This window comes from Eufriesea mexicana, unplaced genomic scaffold (genome assembly GCF_001483705.2).
Source record: "Eufriesea mexicana isolate 0111107269 unplaced genomic scaffold, ASM148370v2 scaffold1385, whole genome shotgun sequence".
Taxonomy (NCBI): Eukaryota; Metazoa; Arthropoda; class Insecta; order Hymenoptera; family Apidae; genus Eufriesea; species Eufriesea mexicana.
Genome location: NW_016909584.1, coordinates 551,846 through 571,053, shown reverse-complemented (window position 1 = coordinate 571,053; position 19,208 = coordinate 551,846). Strand labels below are relative to the sequence as shown.

The window sequence follows — 19,208 nt, the reverse complement described above, 5'->3', positions numbered from 1 at the left end:
CAGGTTCTAATTATTTTTTTTCTTCCAGATTTTATTTCTTTCATTCTATTTGTCTCTTTGTTTCAGCATTCGAGTATTTCGTATAATATTCGAATGCTTCGTCGTTGGTTTACTTATGTCTCATCGTTGGCTAAAGCTTTCCTTTCACAAATTTTACGACTTCCGTTCGATTTGTTTTCGTTAGAGCGTTCGAGTATTTCGTATAATACTCGAGCGCTTCCTCGTTGGTATGTTTATATCTCACCGTGGGAATGTTTCTGTCTCAAAGTTATGTTGCTCAGGTCTCGTCGTTGGCTTGCTCGTTCCATTTGGTTATTAACGTTGATGGTTTCCTCGTACTAATCCGTTTCCTTTCAGGTACATGTTAACAATAATATATTCTGTTTTAGCTTTTAGGTTCCTCATGATTCTGTTTGCGACACATCAATGAACGATGCGTGCGTTTACTTTTAAGTAATCATAAGATAGATCCATAGACTAAGTATCATGTGCGCGCTATCTGTACAAAGGTAAGCTACCTAACTTGGAGCGAAATTTATAAATTCTCTATCATTTTCTTATCCCCCTCGTTTAGCAAATAGAACATAATTGTTCTCGCGATAATCGCGATCGTTCGTAAGTACCGACTAGCCTACGCGACGTGCTCTCGTGTACTCGATAAGTACATGCTTCGTAAGTCATCCTCACGACTCGTCTCCGACACTCATTTCCAGTCACTGTCAATCTCGTCATGCATCGGGTTCCAGGGTGACCCCCTCGGATCAGTGCGTCTTCTGACCTCGACGGGGCGGTCCGCTGCCTAAGTCGTACGCGACTGGGGCTCGGGCACATGCTGGCTGACGGACTAGTACCATCTACGGTTAGACCACAGGGATGATTAAGTTCTACCCCGTGTGGCTGGGATGCGAAGTGTCTGTCTTGGCCGGCAACCGCCCAGCAGGGCCCTCGCGTTGACACTAGAAGTTTCATTGGTTCAGGGACTATCCTTGGTCCACGTGTAAGTCTTGGCGAGTGCGACAGTGACTGGAATTGAGCTAGGCCCGATCGGGAGGGTGCCGAGGTATGAAGTTATCTCTGTACACGGGAGTACATCGCCTAGGCTAGTCGGTCTTTCGAATAATCGCGAACTCGTTCGGGCGCGTCGCGATTTTTTATTAGCTCGCGTGTTTGATATTTCATTCCCCATTTTTATGGGAACTTGAAAATATCTTAGCGTTGCGACAGTAGAGTTTCAGTATACCGAACCGAAATCCCTTTTGTATGACACGAAATATAATAAAGTGTCAGTAGAGTCATTTTAATTTAATTCGCTCCAAGTTAGATTAGGGTGCCTTTGATACAGGTAGCGCCATCAGGCTGCGCCACTAGGGCGCATGTCGGGTCTCGATGCGTAGTCACCTCCACGTGGTGAGACCTGGTAACTGGTATCGTTTTCTAAAGAAAAATCTTTGGAGAACGATACCAAGCTAAGAGCTACGCACAAAATTTTATATATTTTCTATTTCTTGTAAATTTTCTACGTTCCCTCTGAACTTATTTGGATTTATATTTGCGTTACTATTTGTACTATTTTTTCTGTTCGCAGACTGTTATCTGTTTGCTCCATTTTATTTGGTACTGAGATTACGTGTAGCTACGGCATTGTCGAGACGAGAGAAGCGAGCAATGGCTGTGTGATGGTAAAACCCCGTATACATGTTACCGACGAATATTTTCTCGATTTAATCGAAATAAAAACTGTTTCGACAATGTTGTTCCATGATCTTCTCAAACAAGCCTATAGAATACTATATAAATTTCTAAATTTAGATGACTAGTTATAATTATTCAGGAACACGAACAATTATAATTACTGATAGAATTTCGTATGACAGTGGAGTTAAAAAGAAAGAAACACTAATTATAAAGAGGGAACGCTATAATAATTGATAACTCGATCGGTGTATGCTGCACAATGATTGCATAGAAACTGATTCGTTTGAACAAAGGAATTTTGCTGGCGACCGACACGTACGCAATCATACATTAGTATGTAATAATCAGAAACATTTTAACATCGATGTTATATGCAAGATATCTCGACTTATGTCTTTAGCATTCCAACAATTACGGACATTGATAAATTCCTTATAGACGTTGGACAGCGTGCAATCCGCACGAGGACATTGGCCAAAGTCATCCGTTCACCCCATTACCTCCCTATGAACTCCAACAAACGTATCAACCTTACGACGAGCTTATCAAAAAACGAGCTTGCGTCGGATTTTCACGACTCGAGATCGCGCTACGTACTAGCCACGATCGGAGAAGGAAAGGTAAAAAGTAACCGTCCACGGGGGTACGTGGGACCGATGTGCCCGGTTATGATCGGCAAAGGGCGACTGTAAGTGCGCGATATAAGATGTCGTACGGGTGGCCGTAAAACCGAGCGACGAACACGAAGAGACGTGGCTCGCTTTATTATCCGGTTTACTACTTTAATATAATATAACCCGAGCCAGCGCGATGACCGACTCGTAGCCCGTGGAAATCCCGACTTTATCGGCTCGATTTCGCCGCGGAATCGTTTGCAATGACGCGAGGTCCTCGTCTCTTTTCCGATGCGAGAGACGACGCCAGCGGCTGGCCAACTTCTCCATTTTCCATCTCTCGTCACACGTCCTTAATTTATCCGACGAAGACGTTTCTTCCCGCGAAAATCGGCGAACGACGGACTCTCGCCACTCGGGGATTTTGACTGTGACGCGACGACAGAGGTGTCCGTAGACGCAGCTGACGTTTCACACGAGCTGTCCTTGTCGTGCGAGTACACGCGAAATCCCAGACAGTTAATTGCGGTGTCCCGCAGACAAAATGTGTCCCAGCTTCTGTAGCCGACACCGTGAAGCAAACGGATTTGGACGTTGCTCAGCATTATTCGGTCAAACGTTTCCGATTCAATTAGACAGCGGTCTCGCTCAGGTGCGATCCGACGACTCGCGTGGATCCGTCTTGCGTAGTCGAATTTCTGCTGAGTTCGTTCCTCAAAAACGGATAAATTAAACCGGTTTCCGTTAAAACGAAAAGCTAGTCAAGATTACGCGTCAGGTCCGTTTAGACCTTTACACCCTTGCGCTACAACGACCAGTTTAACTCCTCGTATGTTTTTCGTATCTGATAATTGTACGACAAAAATTACATCGATCGCGTTAATACCGGTTCATCGAGCTGTTGAAAATTGTTTGAAAATACGCGAAACGACAAAGAGGATTCGATAGTATTCGATACTCGCGAATCCCGCCGGGAATATCTGCAATTTCCTTAACAAGTTTCGAAAACTTCTCCACCATCGCAGCCACTTCGAAATGCTACCCCTCTTACGTACATAGCAACTAGCGCGCACGTTTCCACGGCACAAAGAATCTCGTTACAATTCGTCAGACGCGTGTCTGCCCCGAAATAAAGCAAAGGTAAACGTATTCCGGCAAATAAACCCTGGAAAATTCGCACGGGGCGAACGTTCGCGCCCGGCCGAAGCGGAAGAAGAAAGGCGGACGATGAAACTGCGCGGAAGGCGGAGAAAGGAAAAATTTCCTTTTCCTTCCGTCGCCATCGTCCCGTTATTTCTTCTCCCTCCCTCTCACCCTCTCTCTCTCTCTCTCTCTCTCTCTCTTTGCCTTCCTTCCACTCGGAGGCTGCATAGTGTATATTTCCTCTGGTTATTACATGCACATTCTATTACCCCGTATTCGTACCCCACCCCGACGAGGCCCTCTCTGGTCGTAGACCGTGCCTACGCCATATTACACCCTGCATGCAACTTTAACTTCCCTTCCAGCACCCCTCTGCCGCCCGTGTGATCCGCTCGAAGCCACATTCGCCGCCCCTTCTCTCTCCATTTCTATCGGTCTGAAACCGAAACTGCTGGAGATTGGTAGCGGAAGGCACCTCTGTCTACGTGGCCCACAGGGAAATACAGGGCTCCGCTCAATTAATGCCTCGAGATCGGAATCTTACTTTGTGCATTTGTGCCTCGACTTCCAACCGCTCTATAGTCCGAAGGAAATCACGAATGAATACGTAATGCGGATTCCGCTGCCGGGCGACCGGCACGGCGTCCGGGATAGGGGGCGTGTTGTTTTCCGCGATACGTGCGCGCCGTACACCCTGGCGTATTTCTAATGTATAAGCAGGTAATGACATTCGTACGACGTCACGATTTAATCGGGAATTGCAAACCGGCCTGCTTCTTTCCCGGTAGAAGCCATCGTATTCTGCCGCGCGGAGTGAACAGGGACTCGAGGCTCTCGATCCATCTTCGTTTTCTTTTACCCTCTTTTTCGCAGCTCGTTCGTGGTCGACGTGTGGAATACGTGGAACGTCGATGGCGTTCGAATTTCGTTAACGAAGAAATTGGGTTAACGAGCTCGTGCACGCGTGGTAGAAACGTCGTCCAGGACGCTGCTGCCATCGCACCTCTTCGCACCTTGCGGGCTATTATTCGGCATAGAGTACTCCGTTACAAAGCGACATCGCCCGTTGGATCTAAACGGCAGATCGCCACCCGGAAGGACAAGTCTAATCGCACCCCCGATCGCACTCGTCCATCACGATAGGCATCCGGTGGACGATCGATCAAAGCGAATATTCCGTAATTAAATATTCATACCGAAAGTTGGGCGCGACGCGATCAGAATTCCTAGGAAATATTCCGGACTGCTTTTCGCAAAAACGTTCCAACCCCCGACCGCTCGTCGAGTTTAAACTTCCTCTCTCAGGTCGAAGTCTCACGGTTTCTTTCCTTTCCTCGGAAACAATGAAGCTCCCAATCGCATTTGCGATTCCCCAGCTTCGCGGGTACCTAGCCGAGACCCCGTTTCCATCTCCTACCCCTACGCTTTTTCCTCATCCCTTCGGCAGCCCCGGTTTCCATCCACGCCTACCGTACACCAGCCTCGAAAACGGCTCGCTTGTGAATCCTTTTACATTTTTATAAAGCAGCTTAATTCGCCGGCAGGCGAGATGGCGCGGCCGACGCGGAGGGCGAAACGGAAACGGGAGCCGGCGTTGAACGAAACGAAATAGAACGGGATGGCAATTCGCGGCGCGACGGGGTGTCCCGGGATCTATGTACCGCGTACCGCGGCGAAATTTTGACGAGCCATCGATCATTTTTTCATATTCGGACGCTCGTGTTTCATCGATACCGTTCCACGTTGTTTTATTCATACATTTGACTTGCAAATTATATAGATTGGCTGCCCATAAATCAACGATTCCTTCTTATCTTTCGAGCCTCCGCTCCCTTTTCTCCATTTTTTCCTTCCCACTGGGTAGTTGCGTGGCTCCTCTCGTTCAGGCCATAGCTCAGACACCGAGCGTCGAAATATTTTCGTGGAATTCTTTCCGCACGCGTTTCATCGCATGTGAAACGATATATTTAAATTTACACCAGAGAATTAGCTACGTACTCTTCCTCGGATTATAAGGAAGTGGGAGTATATAGAGATTCAAATTCGAAAACTAGTCCAGAGACGCATCTTTAACTCCCTCTGAAAAGCAGCCTGCGGTCTGTCAAAATTTCGCATTCAAATTCCCGTGGAATCAATGGGGGAAAGGGAACATTCCCACTTAAATCACACATGCAGCCGTGGCACGTCGGCCGACAAAGGGAAACCGGAAGGCGGAAGACGCAAGGGGGTGGCATTCGAAGCGCGAACGTGGAAATGATAAATCGCGGCCAGTTAGGTACGTTAGCTACATACGGCGGCGCAAGGAGAGAATTATTATTGGAGAATTTATTTCTCGGCCGAGGAATTATTGCCGCCATTATGCCGGCGAGCGAACACGTGTTTTAACCGGCCCCCCAGGTTAGCGGGGCCGTGCGAGCAGCCACCACGGACATAATGGTCATTCCTTGAAAGCCTCGCGACCGATCGCCCTCGTTCAACGCGCGTCCCTGCTTTACGCGTGGCCGACACTCGTTACTCCAAACGAATCCTTCGTTTCCGAACATCAGCGCCAGTATTTTCTAATACCCCGGCCGGAAATTGGATCTCGAGCCGCGTTAAGTATCGTCGACCAACGTCGTTCCGCCATTTCTTCCTCGATGCGAGTTGCTTCCTGTCACTTTTTGATAAATCGAACTTGCCGAGTTCCTTGATTAAACTGCGGCGACTAACAGACGCTCGCGGTGGTAGATGAAACGTTCGAATAAGGAAATCCAAGAAATTTAAACAAAAATTCCTTCGGTATGACTATGAACTGAAATTGGCAGCTAGGAGCAGAGAAATTTTTATGTCTCAGGCTTATATAACGCTAAAATTGTCCTGGAACAGAAAAATCGAAAAATTCGCGAAGTTAAAAATGGCACCTGCCTCTAGTGTACTACTTCGTGTACGAATTGGCGATTTTAAATACGATTTATATCGAGATATACTTGCACGAGGGTTACTCCTCGCATTTTTCAGCCCAACGGACAAACTAGAATCCGAAGACGTACAGGTCGCGTTGCATTTGCGCAATAATTACGCCGGAATTACAAGGGCCTCGGTGAATCCGAATTACCGTGTGTGTGTCTAGCGGACACGCGTGCATTCAAGACGATACGGAAACGTGCCCCTTGCGTAACGACTATACACGCGCGCCGACTGCATGTACAATCTCGAATTAATTATTCACTTAGATAACGTCGATCGATACGTCATATTAATCACAACAGCACGACTAACGTGGTTAATATTAATCAGCAGTCTAGAAGAGGGTCTACGGGGAGGCGTGCTGCACGCGGTGCGGAAGGACTGCCACGAAGGGATAGACGCACGTATATCCACAGATTCTAATTACTGATTAGACGGGGCAAGCAGCGAAAAGGGATTGCCGGCGAAGGTGCACGAATACACGCGCTTCCTGATAATCAAATTCATAGCCTATCGCCCTCGATCCAATCCCGAAAGTTTCAATATTTCCCTGCAGTTGGAATTACACGCCGCACCAGTCGAACCACGTCGAGCGGGCTTGGATCCCGATGCGAGGAATTTGTCGTGCAAACAACTCGCCATCTTCTTAATTTCCTTTTTAAACCTATCGTCGGGTCGGTCTCGCGATACGGCTAGCAATTTGCATTCGCGTGTATGCAACACGTAAGTTATTAGATACACGGATGATATAAATTAGACCGTGGAGAGCAAGTGCATGCGGGGCGACTTTAAAATCGCGAAAATTATTCCTGCCTGCGGAAATGTAATTTATTAACTGCTATCCTAGACCATCGTTTGCGATGACCGAATTTCTACTTACCAAAATAATCCGGTGCCTCAAATCTAATATCTAGAAACTGGATGTCAGCCCTGGGTTAAGGGTTGAAACAAAATAAAATTGTAACAAACTGCCACAAACAGAAAAGAAAATTGAAGCAACGAAAGAAGGGGTCTAACAGGTAAAACAATCGAAGAAGGGGTCCAACGTATGAAACAATGGAAGGGGTCTAACACGTGAAAAATCTATCTTCCAAGAAGTTAAATACATCTCGCCATTATCGTCGCGAATTGTATTCCATCGCCACCAAACCGCAGGCACCAACGGCACGAAAACGTTCGATCAGCCGCGACAAAATTCGCCTTCCATAAGAATGGAATCGAGCGATCGCAGCTGCGAAGATATCATCGTGGATTCGAAGAATCGGGAAAACTCGGGATCCAACGATCTTAAATTCGAGCGAGCATTTGCCATAGAATCGCGGCGGAGATTAGCGCGGCGGGATGGCTGGAAGAGTAGATTTCAAGCTTAATCGAAAGCGCGCGCCCGTCAAAGTGTATTCGACGGTGCTTTAGAGAGAGGGGCCTCTGGCACGTCGTACCGCTGGCGTCTGTTCTTGGGGAGTCGGTACGGTTCGGCAGTCGCGGTTTTTGAAAGCCCTTTGCACAAAACAGACGCGAGGTTGCACACGAGGCCGAGGTATCCGCAACCGACAGCGCAGTAGAGACTGCGGTTACCAGACCGCAAGCTACTACCACCTACGCGAGAAATACAGGAGGGGCGAGGGCTCGGTCGGAGGCACCGGTGATGCTGTAAACCCTCTAACGAGCTTACTTCCCCGTAATATCTGGGCGTTTTAGTTTAACCCGGAGCGTCAAAGATAAATTCGTTTGCGATTAATTCGCCCGTCCCGCGCCCGGCACAGCCAGGAATTTCAATTCTCGCCGGACGAACAACGACTCCCATTGGTCCGCCATGAGACACCTTCATCGGGTGTAATTACATTTTCGCCAGGTTTTGTCAGCAACGATTTTCCCGTTGTTTGTGCGTTTCTGAAACTGTTCTATAATCATTTTCGACGGGCTATTCCGCCAGGTACGATCGGTTCCGTGTTCTCCTCAAATAGGGGTAGCTTCGTAGATGAGAATGAAGACGCTTTTGGTAAAATAAAGATCGGTTTTTGTTCGAATGCGCGATTGAAGAATTTCTCCATACTCTGTCTCTCAGATCGTTTCATCGAATATTTCGTTAAACATGATTTTGGTAACGGGTTTTAATCGAGCCACGTCGCCGGATCGATCCGTTAGAGGGTGTCCTTCGCATCCGAATCAGACCGCGTGCATATTTTATCTAAATTATATAGTGGCAACATGTGCGGGAAACTAGGTTTTACGCGGAGCCATTAAAAGGGCGTGCAGCAGCTATGAACGGGCCGCGTGCGAGGCGTCAAGAAATTTCGTGTAACTGTTCCGAAAATTATTATTCACGGACCAAACGGAACCTGCTATTCGCCCCTTTCGAGCGACTCCGTTTTGTTCCTGTAATTTCTTTCGGACCAATTTCTTCGTCCGATTTCACGTTCCGTCCGGTTTATACCAGAAAAATACACAGGAGGAAGAAACGAACGTACAAAAGTAAAAACGAAAACCCGAAATAGGAGAGGGAAAAATGGAAGCAAAGGGCAGGAACGGCTCCGAGAACCCGGAGGAATTCATCGACAATGGATCGACGGAAATCGGCGAGTTCGGTTGGGGGTCGAGGTGAAAAATATCTTGGACGGTGTCTCGACTTTTCGTGGCCCCTGCTTGCGATTCGCTCGGCCAGGGGAACCCGTTGTATTCGCGTACAACGGGAAATTGGCCGTAGAATATTTACGAGGCGGTCTCACCTCCTCCACTGACTCGAACATCACCGCTGCGCACCAATACCGATGCAGCTCGGCTACCGGTGAGCTAGACAGCACCTTTTGTGACCGTCGAGAGACGATTACAGGTGTGTGCGTGCGTGTGCCTTGCACTCAGATTCAAGATTCTATACGACCACTACGGGAATGCACGAAGATAGCGGCGAACAAAAGAAGGACTCTCTTCTCTTTTACACATCCACACTCGCGCTACCCCGACTGCACGCGTGTGTACACACGTGTGCACGGACGTATAATACACGAACGTATACAGGGACGTTCGGTCGTCGTTTGCTGTAGCAAAAGGGAAAAGTGGCTCGCTGAAGGCAGGGGATGAAACGCGAGGGTGAAGAGGGCGGCGAAGAACTGAAGTTGCTGGGCAAGGAACGCAATCGAGTGGGATTAAACCTTCTCGATTGCTTCCAACTTCACGCGAGCTCCAGTGCACTCTCTCTCTTTCTATCTCTTTCTTCCCCTTTCTCCTTCTTTCGTGGACACCCTTCCCGTCCACCCTGTTCTTTCTCTCCTTCTCCTTGGATCCCTCATTGCGGTGAAAAGACGTCCGATGGTACGGGGGAGCCGAGTCAATTCGAGTCGATTCTATCCTCCGAGCTCCTCGGGTTAATTGGACATTTTTTATTGTCAATTTGTGATCGAGATCGCGGCGGCCTTTGTCGCGCGATCCGGCACAAGGAGCGAACCCGAAATGGCGCTTTGTCGGGAGACTCGCATTAGGACACCCTTTGTCCCTTATCAGGGCGACAGGGACGCCGTACGGTTTCTAATTCGAACAGTCGTTCTCCTTCGATCGTGGAAACGTTACGCGGCACTTTCCAGTCGCCCTCGCAGCCACGTGCACCCTTATTTCGCGATGAAACCCAACGTGACCGATTGAACGACAAGCAAATTGTTTCATACGTCGCGGAAACCACGCGATTTATATCACGCGGGTCGGTAAGGCATTCGGAATTGCGGAATTGAATGGTCGAGTAAAGGGTACTCGGTATGGATTACTTAATAAAAGTCCGATAGGGAAACAATGGCGTCGAAGAACCGATTAATGGATACTATGAAGTATGGAGGAGAAACAGCATGACGAATATACGGATGAACGTTGGATAACAGTGACGAATTACTCCCACACGGATCCACGGTCGCTTCCATTTGGAACTCGGGACCCGTCTCCTTCGTCCTTTTATATTCTTTCACGACGACGAGTCTGCGACGCGGCTCGCGAAAAATTGTCCGGTAGCCGAAGTTTAGCTTTCTGGCTGAGGGAAAACGGGCCGGGAGAACACGGCAAAGGGAAAGTAAGACTGAAGAGAGCGACAGGATAAAGGCGGCGGCGAGCGCGCGCTCGCTCTCGTTCGCCCGCTCGCTTCACTCGCTCGCGAGAGGAACGAGTTTCCGCTTTGCTACTTTCGTCAGTGCATCGCAAACACCGGCGAAGAAAGAAAGATATCGCGGTGAAAAGAAGGAACAGGAAGCGGGACGGGGCGGGGCGGCGACTGGCTCGCTTCACAGGGCTAAATCGCGGACTTTTTTACATGCTTACACGGAGAAAGCCCTGAAATATTAAGCGTGCAATTACCAGACCCATTCACCGTGATGCAACGCTGAGACACGCGTCGGTAACGCACAGAGCGACAGAGACGACGAGAGAGAAAGCGGGGGAGAGAAAGAGCGGGAGAAAGGGGTGCGAGAGAGAGGAAGAGACAAGGGAGGGACGTCGGAAGGGGCGAGAGAGAAACTGCGGCGCGGCTGCAAGTCGACGAAAGGACAGAGAGGTACACGCACACGCTCCGTTCCGTTTCGCTTCCTCTATCCCCCTTTTCTCTACACGTCGATTCAATGCGATGATAAAAAGCGCGCTAGGCAAAAAATGAAAAGCTTTTTGAGTCCGTCGGGCTCGGATGAAGCGCGCGAGCGAGACGCTGCGCCGGCGAACCTGTGTGCCGTCACATTGTTTCGAGCTTCGTTCGCGATGCACCCCGCCGTCCACCCGCCATCCTGCTATCGCTGCTGAGTCGTCATTAAAAACTCCGGCTATTAAGTATATTAGACCGACCGACAGGCGTTTCGAGCTCGCCACTGTTCGAGACGTTCGCCACCTGGAGGAGGGTGAGGTCGAAGGGGTGAGAATGGTCGAAAATCGACGAGCGAAAACGATACGATCGACGGAACGCGAGCGAAAGGATCGAAAGAATAAGGGAATAAATAAGTGCGAAGGCTAGGGGGCGTTCAACAGGTACAACGGCGAACTTTTTGAATATTCATGAGGTGTCCATTAAACGGGGTGTAATTTGTTTTCTTCGCGGAACGCCGCCTATGCACGGGCTCGTGATCTATTTCAGATGCTCGCTTTTAAAATCTCCAACGAGAACGCGTCGTCCGAGCTAGCCGAATTTGCATTCCGGGGAACGGGGGTTTCGCGCGGCTATACGGGGTGGCGCAAACGCGCGGAAAAATTCGCCGCGCCGCGGATCGTAAATCATCGACGACGAAGCGGCGACGCGCGGAACGCTACGGCCGCGAAATCGAACGATAAAGTTGCAATTACGCCGAGTGAAAAATGATTTCTCCAGCGTGGGTCCGCTTTTTCGGTACGGACGAATATCCGACGTCGATGCTAATGGAATGCTTTCACGGTCTTTTATTCGCCAAAGGGAATCTGCCACGCCAAGAAGATGTAACGCAATCTGGCAATAGGAATTTCATAATTCGAAACGGAAGGAGGAAGGACGTCGCGTAAATTCGTCGAGTTTTTCAAAATTCCTCGACATGGAAACAAATTCGACGCGCTCGAAATCTAGCTAAAAATTCGCGAGACAAAATTTACTCGAGCAACCGGCAGGAATAATCAACGACTGATATTAACGAAAATTTCCTTTTCGAGGTTAATGGATTCGGTAAACGAACGACTCGAACGACACTCCGTATCGATTCGCACCCGCGGAAGGTTTCGTTACGCGAAACTACCCTTGCCAAACCCTTTTAGACGCACGCAATCGCGATACGGATTTACCATCCGGAAGACAGGGCACGAAGACAAATACTGCAGGATAACGCGCGGAACAGCGCGACGCGCCTCGAGTCGAGCATATAATAAGGCTTTCAATGACGTTTCGAGACAAAAGCGCGAGCGACACCGAAAAATCCGGGGACAAGCACGGTGCCGGTCGGCTGCTCGTTTCTCCCGACCACAGGTAGGTAGCTAGCTGCTGTATCCATGGAGTGAAGTGTCGCTCCGAAAATAGCTGGCTCTCTTCAGCCGGGAAACGGGGGCTACGTGTACGCGCGAGCAGCCGTGATAGAGCGGGAACGAGCACACGAGGCGGCGAGGGAAGCGTAAAAGTGGTGTGCGCGCTCGCCAACCCCTTACGCGCGTGCATGTGTGGGTGGGCGAGGAGGGTGGCGGGGCCGGCGCGCATCGCGTATACCTATACATTATCTAGCAGCCATTTCGGTGGCATCATGGCGTGGCTCCCCGAGTTTACGGGCTGCTCCATCACGCGAGAGCTTAGCTTATCTCAATGCGACACAACATATCTGAGGCTTCCGTCTCCCGCTGGCCGAGAAACTACTGTCGCCAGCGACAGGTGGCAGCCGTGCCTCGATCCACGGTCAAACGATACTCCACCTGGACCCGACGTCACGGTTTACAAAGTTCCGTCGAAGATTAACCCGACGATTTATCCGCTTGTCCGTGGACGCTGCAATTCGCGCAGCCCTGGCACAGCCCCGCCGCCATCGTTTTATCCTTTCGATATTTGGACAACGGTTAATCCAGCGGTATCCTGATAACGTTCATCGGCGTGAATAGAAGCTCGACGAGACACGACGTCCTTCCACGATTTCGCCAGCTCTGGGACGACGATGGCGAGGTCGAAGGACCGACGTTCCGATCGTTGCGGGGTGTGCTTCGACGATGGGACGCCGATGGACGGGGGTGAAGGAACGATCGTGAGTCTATGCGTTTGTCCGAATGATTTCTACGAATGCGCCTTTAATTCGAAGCGCAAATGCGCCTGGACGCGGGATGTTGGAAGCGCGCGATGTTATTTCGTAGGAATTGGTTCTGAAAGACGCGGATCGCAAGCGACGGAGTTAAATCCGGATGTTTTCCAGGGCCGATTGTATAAGTCGCGGAAAAGGAAGAACGGAGGGCGAGTAGGGCAATAAAATTGATCACCTCGAAATCCGCATGATAGGAAGAAAAGAAGAGAAGAAGAGGCAGGGAAGGGCGGAGGCGCATTAAAGTGCTTTGCGCTCGGTCGAGCTACGAATTTCAATCTGGAGCCTCGAAACGATCGACCCTCCAGACAGAATAGACCCGGATAAAAGAGAGATTATCGGTTCGTACCTTTTGAAAACTGGAGATACCGAACTTTTCATATCTGTAGAATGTGATGAGCAAGTAGTGACCCTGTTAAACGTCTATGATCAGAGCAGGAAATTCGTCCGAGACGAGACTTTCCTCTCCGGGGAAGGTAACACGCGCGCGTAAACTGTCTCTCGTGTTACGAAATAGAGGAAAGAGAGGAGAAAAATCGCGGTGGAGGGAAAGGTGTGTTTGCGCGGTGAGAAGATTTTGACAAACTTCGGTCGGATCGAACCGAGTTCCCGGGCGAAACCCTAACGACGCTACTCACGACGTGTAACGATACGGAGCATCGCCTTTACTACCACTTTTACACCCTCTCACTCGTTCCACGAAACGCGGTATTTTTCCAGCAAACGATAACATTACACCTCCGGCTCTTTCCCGTTACCCTCGCTCGTCCCATGGACTTGCCAACCATAAATGCACTCGGATCCTGCGGTATCTGTCACCGAACGGCGTGTATGATCCCTGACTCCGGCTGCAGAAACCTTGAGGGACGTGGAACGTTGTACGGACACTGGACGCCACTTACGACGCGCAAACATACCCTCCTCTCGCGGCCCCGACCCCCTTTCTACCATCTCGCTACACATATAGCCCGGAGGCTATAGCTGCTGAAGAGAAAGTGGACACACGTTAGGTAGCAAGACGGAAGAAGAGAGAGCCGGATGTTTCAGAGGAAGGTTGCGAAGGTCCTCGGGGTTGGACTGTGTCCACAAGGGTGCCACCGGTGAACTGTCCGGGGAGGGGAAGGTGTTCCAGAGTACACACCCGGTATAAGTAACGAGCCGTCGCTTTGAATGACCTGACCGCGTATAAAATGCATGGGATTTCGCTCTAATGCTAGCCAGGGAGTTTGCCAGGCAGCGTATTTAGTCCCGAAAGATGAATGTAACAGGTCTCTTTTGACCCGCCCACCGAGAAAGGAAATGGGAGAGAGCCGAAAGTACCCAAAGGATGTACATGTAGTCGTAGTCCTTGCTCTACTCGGAATCACAAATTGGTCTTTCGGGAGGGCTCGCCGCTGTCACGTGATCCTTACCGGTCCTTACAACCTTTAACGCTTTGACCTCGAGATTTCGCCCCGGGCGAACCTCGAGAAACGGCCTGGTGTTTATACATCCCGCATCGCCAACATCTTCCCTTCGTTTGCAAAGAACCGGAACCTCTCGGGTTGACTAATCATCCTTAACGAGTGTAGCTCGTCGTTAACGGTCCACGGAACAACGAGTCGAGCCGATGGAACGTTGGCCGCGTTCGATCGTCGAGCGGGCGCTAAATCCACGTCGGATCCGACGAAACGCCATGGCGTATCACGGGGATCGACGAACGAGTGGCGTCGATACAGCGAGAACGGCAACGACCACCACCAGTCGACTAGTTGGGTATCTCTCGCTCGACGAAGGAAACAAAACGACTCCGCTGAAAGAAGGTACGTGGATGCTTGCGAGGGCACGGAGGTGGAGATGATACTAGACGAGGAGACGAACCGGGAGGGGCGAACGTGGAGGAGCTGAACACCCTGGGGAGCCGGCAGCTCGTTACGCGAGACGTGGTACGGCTCTCTTTCTCCCTTCTGTTCTCCCGTCCTGGTCTTTCCTTCGCCGCCCTATTCTCCCTTTCTCTACGCCCCAACCCCGTGATTCTCTCAAACCTTGATCCTTTTGCACGTCTATCTCTATCCTCCTCCCTCGCCCGCTCCCTTGCTCGCGCAGCGTCCCACCACGTTTTCAAGGTAGCGCCACTCTGAATAATGTTCCACGTACACGTTTGTCTCCTCTCTATACGCACGTATCGCTACTCGGTAACAAGTGGATATTATGCTGGCGCGGCTGATGCCATTGCTACCCCGAGCCAACGTTGGCCTTGCTCAAGGGGGTGCCAGCCTCCATGGCGATCCTGTTCCACGCGGCACGATTGCTTACCGACCTTTCCCTCCTTGTTTCCTACGTTTTTCTGGTCACGAATCGTGATTACCATGAGCTCGTTTGGCAATATCGGGACGGCTTTCGTACCGATACGTCTCGGTGTTCACCCAGTGTCCAGATCGACAACGGGACTCGGAATTCTACTCGTTTGATACCGTTTACGAAATATCGGGTCGCGTGTACGCGTATAGATTAGGAGAACCGGCGTGTAAGAGTGAAGCTGCATTTCGTATCGCGCACGGGGTGGCTCAAAGCTACAACTATGGCACGGGTGTCTTCATGGAAGTTACATGGATAGGTGCTTCAAACTTCTTCCGCGTAATAAACAATCCCTGCGAAAGTTTATCGAACAAAGCACAGCAATAACAATTCGAGAGATATTTCACCCTTAACGCTTCTGCGCCAACATTAATTTAATGCCGGCTTATCCAGGAACTTGCTGCATTGTCCGAACCTTCCACTTTAAAACAACTTAACTCCACCCAAGTATCTCGCGCAAGCACGATCACATTGAATATATAATTCCAAAGCGAGACACGTGAATTCCAGGAACAATAATCCAACCGTCGCTTAACGTTACTTATTCCTAGCGAGACAATCTCTACCGCTGCAACGTTGCAACACTGCGAGCGACAAGCGTTGCATAATATTAAAAGACCATTAGTAATTCCATGATTACCGTATGACCTTTGTATTACCTCGAACGTTAACGTCGTAACATCCGCGTAACGACTGATGACGTTCGAATGACCTTCCAGTGACCTCGAACCGCAACATCACGGCCTGGATGAGTCTTCCATGACCTTCCACTGAACTTGGTTACCGATGATACGACCTCGACACGACCTTCGAATAGCCTCGAGTGCCGACGTCACGACGTCGATGAACCTCGTGGTTCGCGATGCAATTGAATTTCGTTTCGATCGAAACGATGGCGAAAATAGAAACGACGTCTCTATATTCGATAACCGTGATCCAAGTTCCTGTCCGCGCAGAATACCCGGGTTGGTATCTCGTCGGCGCTAACATATACCTAGCCGAATGATCCTTATTTCGAATACAGCCATGAGTTATCACGCCGCTTCTGTTCCGCTGGAACTTTCAGAGCGATCTAGCCCCTCGATATTTCTCTATCGTAATGCTGATCGCGAGAGCGGCTGGCGACGTTACACACGGTTTAGATTTAATCACTGCCCGCGCGCTTCTCCCGCGGCTATCTCCAGCTTTTATTTCCACCTTTCTTCCCGCTGACGCACGACTCGCGTGTATCGAACGGTACGGACGATAGGCCCAAGGAGAACGCTGTAAAGAACGGCGACCGATGAGAAAAAGGACGCAGAGGCGTTCCTCGAGGACTCGGTAATGACTGTCGCTACTTTTCCGCCATGTCGGAAGCGCATTGCGCCATTTCCGCTAGCCCGGAAGTGCGGTAACAAAGCGCTTCCGCCACGAGGTCTCGAGGAGGTTGTTACGTCGGGCTGTAGCGCAGGGACAGTCGGTGACATTTCAATGAACTTTGTGGCGCGGCCATTTTCTCCGTAAAGTTCATCGGGTTTAACATGTGTTTCGGGGGTTGACGAACTTCTAACGCCAAATTTCTGACTTCATCGGGGCTTTAGAGACGTGTAACATCGTGGCCGTGGTTGCGGAACGGCAGTCGGAACAACAATTCTCGGTAAACGTCCCTGTCTTTTCCCTGTCACGGTGGAACATAAAACGGGAGGAGTTTATGCGCGTCAAAATACACGGAACGGTTTACAAAGTTTCGCTAAGCGTGTTAAACCATTTACGCGATAAACATCATACTCGCGGACCATGGAATATTCATGCACCGATTAATTATTTACCGCGCGGAATATATTTTATTAATACGCCGTAATTGTAAGTATCCACCGTGCTCCAAACGTGATGTCGTTTTAATAACGGGACAAAGGACAACTGTCCTTTAGAGCCTTTATGGCAGAACCACCCGGCGAGTACCCCCGAGCAAACAAGGAACCAAATGTCCCAACTTTCCGTCCAAATTAAGGGGATTAAAACGACGGTATCGTACGAGTCCAACTTCCCAGTCTCCCCGACAATTATCCAATGATTACAGCCCGCAGTTTCATCGGTCAATTTTTTCCTCAACGACCGGTATCCCACGCGACTGTCCTTATCAGGGTCATTAAGCAGCAAAGCCCAATTACGAGGGGTGGGTGTACAGCCGTTGCCCATAACCCGAAAGAACCGACTCTTCGAGCGTTCTCCGATCTAATTTAATGAAAGAACGTAAACCTACGCTTCCGGATTAAGGTTTCCAAGGGCCCGAGAGACGCTGCTCCCGTCTGGCGAGGATTATCGTCGCGCTGAACGTAAGATTCGACCTACCCCCCGGTTTACGTTCGCCTCGGTCGACCGCGCGATTCCGCGTCGAAATAAAAGGGACCCACCCCGCCGAGAATGGCTATACGATGACATCTATTATAGCGTCGAGTTATCGCCGCGTGGATCGCGCCAGACATGCCAGCTTCGTATCGCGCGCGTGGCCCGGAGAGCTCGCTGCTGGCAACGCTCCCGAACTCGAAACGGAACGCGTGCACTCGTATTACTTTTTCGAACGAGCTTCGCGGAGGATCCTAGGAGCACGGGCCGCGAGGGGGTGAGAAGGGGTCGAGGCCAGTGCAGCACCGCCATTTTATGAAAATTGCACCGCCCGCTCCAGCTGCCCCGAGCATTCGGGCGAAATATGTTACTCCCATCTCGCGATTAATGGTCGTTATTTTATTTCGAACACGCGATCCGCGCCGTTGCACGCGCATCACCGGAGAGCGTCGCGATGCTGGCTGATCATCTCGCTGGGGGATGGTCGCGTCGAATTTTTCCAGTCGTCTCTCTGTCGGCGTATGGTTAAATATAAGATCTATAGAGGCGTTGGGAAACGAAACTGAAAATTTCACTTCTTGGTCTTGGAATTGAAAGATGAACTAAACCACCCTCGAATCGATCAACAACCCTTCTCCGAGGAATCGGGTAATCTCGAAGCTTGGCTGAATCCCCTGTACCCGTGCCTATCGTATAATGGCGCAAATTGAAGCAGCGCGCTATATAGGCGAGTCTTCGCAACAGAAATAACAAAATTTTCATCGAGCCAATCCGTCCGATCGAACATGCGGCTCGTTAATATCCCGGGATACGTGATTACCGGCGGCGGCGTTGAATCGTGATTTCCCGTTCGCGTCATAATTTATGCGCTTCCGGCTTTTGACGTTGAAGTGAAATAAAATTGGGAGGCGACGATAGCGCGTTCGTGAGCTTTCTAACGAAAATAGAAAAGGAAAAGAGCGAGGAGGGCGGAGACGGGTGGGCAGAGCGGGGAGCGAAAAGGGGGCGGGCAAAGGGGGTGAGAAGGCAGAAAAAAACAACAAAAATGTCGTGGCGCGGCGGACGAGCTGTCAGTGGATTCCGCTGAAAAGAGCCGGCTGCTCGAAACGCCAGAACGAGTTCGACAGACATCGGGCGAACGGAGGGGTGGTGGTGCGGATGGCGTCGGTTAGGGGTTAGGGAAGAGGGCACGGGAGAAAAGGGTACAATTAAAATTAGCGCAATTCAGTCACTCGCCGGTAATTCGCGTGCCTGGCATTTATATTATTAAGCCGCGCAAATTTCTCTCGCCTCTCCTCCCGCCCCTGCTGCTAGGCTCGCGCGAATACACGCGCGTACACGCTCCACCCTGTCGACCCTCTCCGTACGTGTGTGTTGCACTCTGCCTCTTTCC

General features: G+C 50.3%; 1 protein-coding gene across 8 annotated transcripts in view; it reads right to left on the bottom strand.

Annotated features, from left to right (window-relative positions):
* Rbp6 (RNA-binding protein 6) overlaps positions 1-19,208 on the bottom strand; it is an 805,438-nt gene that overhangs the window by 286,552 nt on the left and 499,678 nt on the right. The window lies entirely within an intron of this gene.